Source organism: Ailuropoda melanoleuca, chromosome 15, assembly GCF_002007445.2.
Source record: "Ailuropoda melanoleuca isolate Jingjing chromosome 15, ASM200744v2, whole genome shotgun sequence".
Taxonomy (NCBI): Eukaryota; Metazoa; Chordata; class Mammalia; order Carnivora; family Ursidae; genus Ailuropoda; species Ailuropoda melanoleuca.
The window spans coordinates 78,858,679-78,866,441 of record NC_048232.1 but is presented as its reverse complement, the minus strand read 5'-3'; the positions used below and the strand labels follow the sequence as shown (position 1 = coordinate 78,866,441).

The 7,763-nt window shown below is 49.0% G+C and overlaps 1 long non-coding RNA gene across 1 annotated transcript in view; it reads left to right on the top strand.

The window, feature by feature from the left end:
- LOC109490605 overlaps nt 1-7,763 on the top strand; it is a 206,965-nt gene that overhangs the window by 152,386 nt on the left and 46,816 nt on the right. The gene's annotated exons all lie outside the window — the stretch shown is intronic.

The window sequence follows — 7,763 nt, the reverse complement described above, 5'->3', positions numbered from 1 at the left end:
ATCCACCTGTCCTTATGGGGAATTCTGTTTCCAATTACTGTGTAATCAGGGAGGAGGGGGCAGTAAAACAGCTGATAAGAGAAGAAACTCTCCACCCTCCTTAAGGTTGGGGAAGCAGGTGTTGGGGGGAAGGGGCAGGGGGAAGAGTGGAGCTGAAGGGTGGGCAAGAGGGCCCTGGGGAGGTGCCATGCTGGGGAACTGGCTAGGTGGGAGCAGGACGAGGGAGGGTGGGAACAGGCTGGCCAGGAAGTGTCCCCCAGGCCCAATAAAATTTGCTTAGTTAGGAGAGTTTATGGGTCACGTGGAGGCTGGAGGCTGGGCCAGGGTGCAGTCTGTTGGGTGTCAGCTATGGCCAGTCCCTGTCAGACGTACTTCCCTGGGCTTGCAAATATCAGAGCAGGAGACGCTTCCGAGTTCTTATGGTATATGTGGGGAAACTGAGGCCCAGATCAAGGAGGCATAGTGGATGTCATGGCGCGGTCTGATTTAAGTACTCCACTGGGGAGTTCCAGGATGCTGTGTTGGGCACAAGAGTGACAGATGCCCCTGGAGAGATGGTGAATGTGTGTGGGACACTAGAAGCCAGACCTTCTCACAGAGGGTGCGGGGCGGGGAAGGCTGACCCCCACTCCCTATGGAGGATGAGTCCAGAGAGTGAGGGACTCGCCCTGAGATGCGGAGCAGGTAAAGATCACGTGTCCTGCTTTAGAAGCGGTGCCCCTTGGGAGTGTCAGGCTTCCCAATGGAGCTGGGGGTGTGGGCTCCGAGGGAGTAATGAGCCAACTCTACAATCTTGGGAGCGTCCTTGCTCACCCACGCCAAAGCCTGATACAGTTGGACATCCGACTCCTTCCAAGCAGGGATGATGCTACCACCGTCCAAGTTCTCCCTGAAAGAGGAAGAATTTTAATGAGTCAGAAGTGGAAGTGTAACTTAATGTAACTTCTGCTCATATTCTGTGGCCAGAATGAGTCACATGACCCCGCCTACATGCAAGAGGGCTGGGAAATGGAGTTCTCCCTGTGCCAGGAGGAAAAGGAACCAGTTTGTGAATGCACCGTGAAATGCCTGCTGTATATCATTGTGGTCAGAGACCAGAGTCCCACAGTGGTCAGGCCACCGTCGGTTGGCTAAAGGAGTCATTGATTGTGAGGACATGTTTCCCTCCACTGGGGGCAGAGAAAGGTGTGAGTGTGCTCGCGTTGGCCGGTCAAGAGCGAGGACAGGGACTTTAGGGGCTAAAGCAGCAGAGGCAGTGAGGACAGGAGGAGAGGCCGTGGGGTCAGGGGCTCTGCACTCACTGCCTCATATAATCCACCCGATGGCCCTGTTAAGTGGGTGTCATCACGCTGGTTTACTGCTGAGATGTGCCCAGAGAGGCAGAGTGGTGGGTATAAGGCTACACAGCTAACCAGTGGAAGAAGCGGTGTTGAAACCCAGGTCGGTCCTGCTCTCAACCCCTGCTCCCTTTGCCATAATCCCCAGAGACCATCTGATCCAACCCTGTCATTGTACAGATGGCTCGAGTCCCAGAGAGAGAAGCTGCCAGAGTTACTACACCTGTCATTTTCAGCACCTCCTTTGATTTCCTTATATTTTGCTTCTCTTGGGGGGTGAGCCTCACTCCCCAGCAGGTTAAGGAAACACCCCTTGTCACGTGGACCTGGCCATTTGCTCTCCTTCCAGCCCATCACCCACAGCTAGCCACGGCCCTGGCATTCATGCTGTGTTCATTCCACAAATGTGCCTCGAGCATCCACTGTGTGCCAACCACTAGGGATGTGTAGATGAACAAGACACAGGCCCTGCCTTGAGGGGAGTCACCTTCTGGGGTGGGGGAGGGGAGACTGGGGCTGCAGACGTGCCAGTGAGACAAAGTGGAAAGTGGTTGGGGGTCAGGAGGGGCTCTAGCTGGACCGCAGATGAGGCAGAGCTTGGGTGGCCACCTGGATCAAAGGCAGCCATGACATGGAGAAGGAGAGAGGCAGGGGAGTCATCGCACGGGAGCTCCCTCATTTATTCTTCTCAAAAACACACAGGCAAATAAAAGCACCCTGCATGGTGCACTGTTCCTGATTTCATCGATGGGAGAGGGATTTCATTTTCTGAAGAGGTATTTAGGAAGAACATGCTGGAAAAGTGGGTTGGAGCCATCTGTTCATTTATGCATCCATCAAATATTTTTGTAGTACCCGCTCTGCTGTGCCAGACCGTGACTACGGTGCTGGAGCGACAGTTGTGATCCAAATAGACAATGCTCCCTCTTCTCCTGGAACTTACCTTGAGACTAGAGATGACAAATAAATGCCCAGTCTAATTTCCATGCGTGATAATTTATGAATAAAACAGAACAGGAAGATGAGCCAGAGAGCGCGGCCAGGTGAGGGAAGGTAGTTTAGTTTCTTCAGATGTGAATTTCATGCTCCTGGGGCAATTCAGAACCAGGGGTGTTTTGGTGAGCAATGGTTCATGCACCGAGCTGTAGGGTTAAGGCAAACATCAGGGACAAAAGGGAGAGAAGTTATAGGCTGAGCCTGTTGGTGTCTGGGAGGGAGTGTGTGTCAGGATGCGTTCAGGTGTGAGTAACCAAATACCTAACACGAGAGGTGTAAACACTAGGGGTTTGTTCGTTGGACTGGTGATGTGTGCAAGTGGGAGGATCCAGGGCTGGTTAATTCAGGTATGATAACAGTGTCAAGGGCCAGGCGCTTTCTAGCTTTCTCCTCTGCCATCCCCAGTGCATTGGTTTTGTCTCTGTGCCTGTCCCCACATGGCTGGGAGATAGTTCCAGCAGCTCCAGGCTTCTGGCCTCATACACACAAAAGTGGGCTTGCCATCCCCCACTCTTTTTATCGTGGAGGAAAACCTTTCCCAGAAGTCTCCGAGCACATTCCCTTGATTTCCCCTTGGCCAGACCTATGTCCCTGCACTTAAACCAATCCCTTTCAGAAAGAAAGAAATGACCACGACAGATGAAATTATTTAGGGTTCACTCCCTGGGATGGTGCTGGAGCTGCCTTTCCTGGTCATTCTGCTCAGTTCCTGGACAAAACTGGGGTCTGTGAGCCAGGAGGAAGACGAGTGACTGCTGTCGCAGAGAGGCCAGCCGTGTCTGCTTTGGGGAGTGGGTGGCAGGGTCAAGTGGGTTTTGCTTTGGGAGATTGTGCAAGAGGGGGCATGCACCCAGGTGTGCAGGGGCGGCAACACTTCCTGAGTGGCTGGTGCGTTGGCTAGGCTCTTGCTGGGATGCGGGGAAAAGAGGAAGAGAGGAAGCAGGGAAGGAAGGAAGTACCATTGCCCAGTGCCCCCTCTTTGGGCAGCTTGGACATTTCTCATAGCGGGACCCTTCTCAAAGCCATCACTGCTCACAGCCTCCATGGGACAGGGAGTCACCATTTCTGTTGCGCAGTTGAAGGGATTAAAGCCTGATGAAGGAAGTGACTCACTCAAGGTCTCTCTGTTAGTTGCCAGCAAGTGGCAGAGTCATGGCTTGGACCTAACCTAAGTGTCACCCAATGCAACCTCTTTCCAGCACTCCACACTGTGTCCTAGAGTTATTTTAAAATTCTGAGTTTTTATAAGGAACTCCCAAAGAAGCATCTCCACGGACACCTCAGTGGGTTGGTAGTTGAGAGATTTGAAGTCCGTGGGACTCCCACTCTATTATTTGCCTCCAGAGCATTTTTTCTGGGCCTAGCCCTCTGCGTATTTGGATTCTGTTGTGTTAGCTTCCTGAGCTGAAGAGGGCCCTCTTTCTGGGGGCCAGGTTAGATGGGCTGAATGATCAGGGACAATGACATGAAGGTGGTCTGTCATGGGGATAGTCTGATGAGAAGATTGGGGGTTCTCAGTGGACCCATCCCACCTTCATCTTTGCACTATTTGCCCTTGAGACTTGCTTCTGCCATGGCCTCCTGGGGGGATGGAGATGCCTAGCTCTGCCATTCTGAGCTCACATTTTATTCTTTTTCACTCCAGATTCCGTTGAGAGCATTCAAAGCTCTTCCATAGTCTGTCAGGTCCTTAGGCTCTGTTGCTTGTGAATGAGAACTTGTCCTTCTGAGCAGGCTGGGGAGATCCTAGAGGCATCTACATTGGCACACAAGACAAACCACAAAGCCCTTTCCTTTGGGGGTTTGGTAACCAGTGAGGTTGGATCTGGTGTCAAGTTGAGTCACATCTCCCCGGTCGGGTATGTGCAGTCTGCTTGGACCTTGGGTCGTATGTGATTATTAAAAGCCTTCATTTATAGCACGTATTTAAAGCCAGTCATCATAACCTCTGAAGACCAGACTATCAGGACTGATACAGCAGGGTTCTGCTTGAACTGCTCTGGAGTCAACGAACAGTTTCATATATAAGTGACTGTTTCCTGTATTTAGAGCATATCTCCGTATGGACAGCTGTACCCAGTGAGAGGACAACTCCTCACCAATGGGTTTATTTCTAAATTAGTCTAGTGTTTTTGAGTGTTAGCGCATGGCATGGGTCTGGGGAAATTTCCATTTGATCCTTCATTCAGCAAACATTCATTTGGTGCCCACTATGTGTCAGATACAAGGTTAAGTGGGAGAAATATATGAAGACCAACTCCTGCCTGATAGGGTTATAGATCAGAGAGAAGACATGATCAGGAAGCAGACAAATAGATAAAATAATTACTGTAAATCATATTACAGTTAACCTGTCTTATTTATTACTATGTTTAGGAGGTGATTTTCAGGCAGGGACAAAGTGACAGTACTCCCATCTCAACTGTGGGCATTGCCATGCCCGAGGCTATTTGGACTCATGGTTGTACCTCAAAGGATGGGGCTATTGCCAAGAGGCGAGTGGGACTTTCACATTGATGAAAAGTGCTTGTTTGAGCATCTCTTGAAATGCCAAGAGATGCCTTGGGCTTACTTTCTCATCCATTATCAATGGGTTGTTGGCAAGTTTAAATTGGCTTTGTTGGTTCATTTTGACTTGGGTAAATGTGGATTTTGTCACTGTGGTTCTTGGTTTGATAAAGACTGTCAAAAAGCAACAAGAAAACAAATGAGCTTAGAAATAATACCAAGTCTCAAACTGTGGCCGGGGAAGCGAGCTGATGTGTGAAGAGGGGCTTGGGGGAAACCGCAATAGCTACTATAATTTTAAATCTTGCTGTACGGTGGTGGGGGATTTAGTAGGGGGAGGGTTCTCAAGGATGTGATGCAGGTGAGCCTGGCCGATCCTTTGCCATACTCTTGAAACTCTCTTGGGAAAGTACCTTGCTGAGATATACAAACTGGCTCTGGGTAAGACCCACGTGGAGAGTTTTCTCTCTAGGGTTGGAAGAAATTGCTGTTTCTGCAGGTAGGTTCTAGATGGGGCAGTTGGCTTGCATGTGCCTCATGTTGAGTGGAAACAATCCATTTAAACCCTCGACTCCCGCTTGCATAGCGACAGGAGAAGAGGATGGGAAGACTCCAGGGAAGACCCACTGAGAGGCAGCTGAGGACACCTCCTGTGTCAGCCCTCGGGCAGTGCCTCTCAACCTCGGCTGTAACTTAGGATCCTGAGGGAGGATCTTTCACAGAATTCTCCCTGGTGAGGGGCCGTGCCCACACCAATTATGTCTGAATCCCTTAGTGAGGGAGTGCAGGGACAACTTCATGCCTAGTAAAATCTCATGGGAGGTCAGATTCTGGGATATGGTTCCCTTAGCAGGAATCTGGAGTGCATGGTTGCTGAGGGTTAGTTCTGAACTGAATCCCGAAATCAGAGCTTCTCAAATATCCATGTGCATCCAGTTGCCCGGGGGGCTTATTGAACCGCGGATTCTGATTCAGTGCCCCTGGGTTGGGGCCTGAGACTTGGCATTTCCGACAGCTCCTCGGAGGCACACCAGAACTGGCTGGGGCCTGGGTAATATGCAGAATTAAGCACCACGACATCGGAGAAGCATTCCTTAGAGCAGTGGTCTCAACACTGGCTGCCTTTGACATCACCCAGGCAACTGTTAGAAGACACCAGTGCGAGGGCTCTACCCTAGAGACTGCAATTCAGTTGTTTTGGGGTGAGGCTGGGGTATCAGGAATGTTCACAAGTTCTCCAGGTGATCTGAATGTGCAACCAGGGTTAGGGACCTCTGCTCTACAGGCTTACTATTTTGTTTTTTTTTTGTTTTTTTGTTTTTTTTAGTTTGAGATCAATAGAAATATAATGCATATGTTAGTTATCTATTGTGGTATAATAAATTATGTGAGACTTAGTATTTGTCAAGTCACACGGCTTCTGAATATCAGGAATCCAGGGATGGCATAGCTGGGTGATTCTGGCTCAGGGTCTCTCCTGGGGCTGTAGTCAAGATGTGGATTGGGCTGCAGTCCATCTGAAGGTTGGACCGAGGTCGGAGGACCTGCTTCCAAGGTGGTTCACCTACCTGGGTGTTGGCTGGAGGCTTTAGTTCCTCACTAGGTAGGCCTTACTACAGGGCTGCTCACAATATAGAATCTAAATTCCCCTGGAATAAGTGACAAGAGTGGGGCGGGGGAGGGAAGTGGGGGGGGAGAGAGAGAGAGAGGGAGAGAAAGATTGGTATCAAGGAAGAGAACAAAGCAGAAGTTGCAGGGTCTTTTGTAACCTAAGCTTGGAGTGACATGCCATTACTCCTGACCTATTCTGTTGGTCACACAGACCAACCCTCCTACAATGTGGGAGGGGACTACCCAAGGGTGTGACCTCCAGGAGGAAGGGCATATTGGGGGCCATCCTGGAGATGTCTACGTAGTCACATTTAATGGCATTAATTTTCATAGCATATTTTACTTACCCAACACATTCATATATTATTTCAACATGTAATCATAAAATCTTTTTTTGGGGCTGAGTTTGAAATCTGATGTGTATTTTATACTCATAGCTCATCTTCATTCGAGATTCACCACATTTCAAGTATTCAATTGCTAAGTTGCTGCTCTCCTTAATTCTACCCATATGGTCTCGTCTGGATAGACCCAAAGGGTGGATTATCCTACTGTGTAAAGGCCCATCCTCTGTTCCCCCTCAAATGATTGACCGATTGGTTTACTTGATATTCCAACTAAGCCATCTGTCAATGTCCTCTTTTATAAATCACAAGTCTGGGTTTCTTGGGCTGATATTTTGTAGGAGGAAGCTCTTGGGTTTTCAGCACATTTATTCCACATTCTTGACCTTTTTATGCCACTTGTGCAAAAATTTGTCAGGAACAATATAAAAATTGCAACAGCAATGACTGATTTTGGCCTTTGACTCAGTGGAGGGAAAATAATTATGTGGAGAGAAACCAATTATGGGCTAGACTGCAGGCACTCAGTACTAATCCCCCATCCTGCCACGGGCACTTACACAGAATCTACACCTCAGTGAAAAGTGAGGGGCGGCCGAGGGAGAAGCCATGTCCCAAGGAGCCAGACCATAATTTCCAGCACAGCACCAGAGCCATGTACTTTGGTTCCTTATCTTTAGGTTAAGATAGGTTATAATCTTACCCTTTAACAGGTAGTTTATGGCTTGAGAGAATTTTTGGATGAGCTGAATGAATTGCCCTTTGCGATGAGGAACAGAAAGTTTAGTCTTTTCTATGCAGATGACATGGTTTTATTGTCACAAATCAGGAATGGCCTCATTACTGTCAGAAAAAAATGGCTCAGAATGAACTGCTCCAACCCCCCAACTGTCATTTTTGGCAGATGTCCTCCAACATTGAGTTGGCTTTTATTCAACAACCTGTGAATTGTGTTCACTCGTTTAGT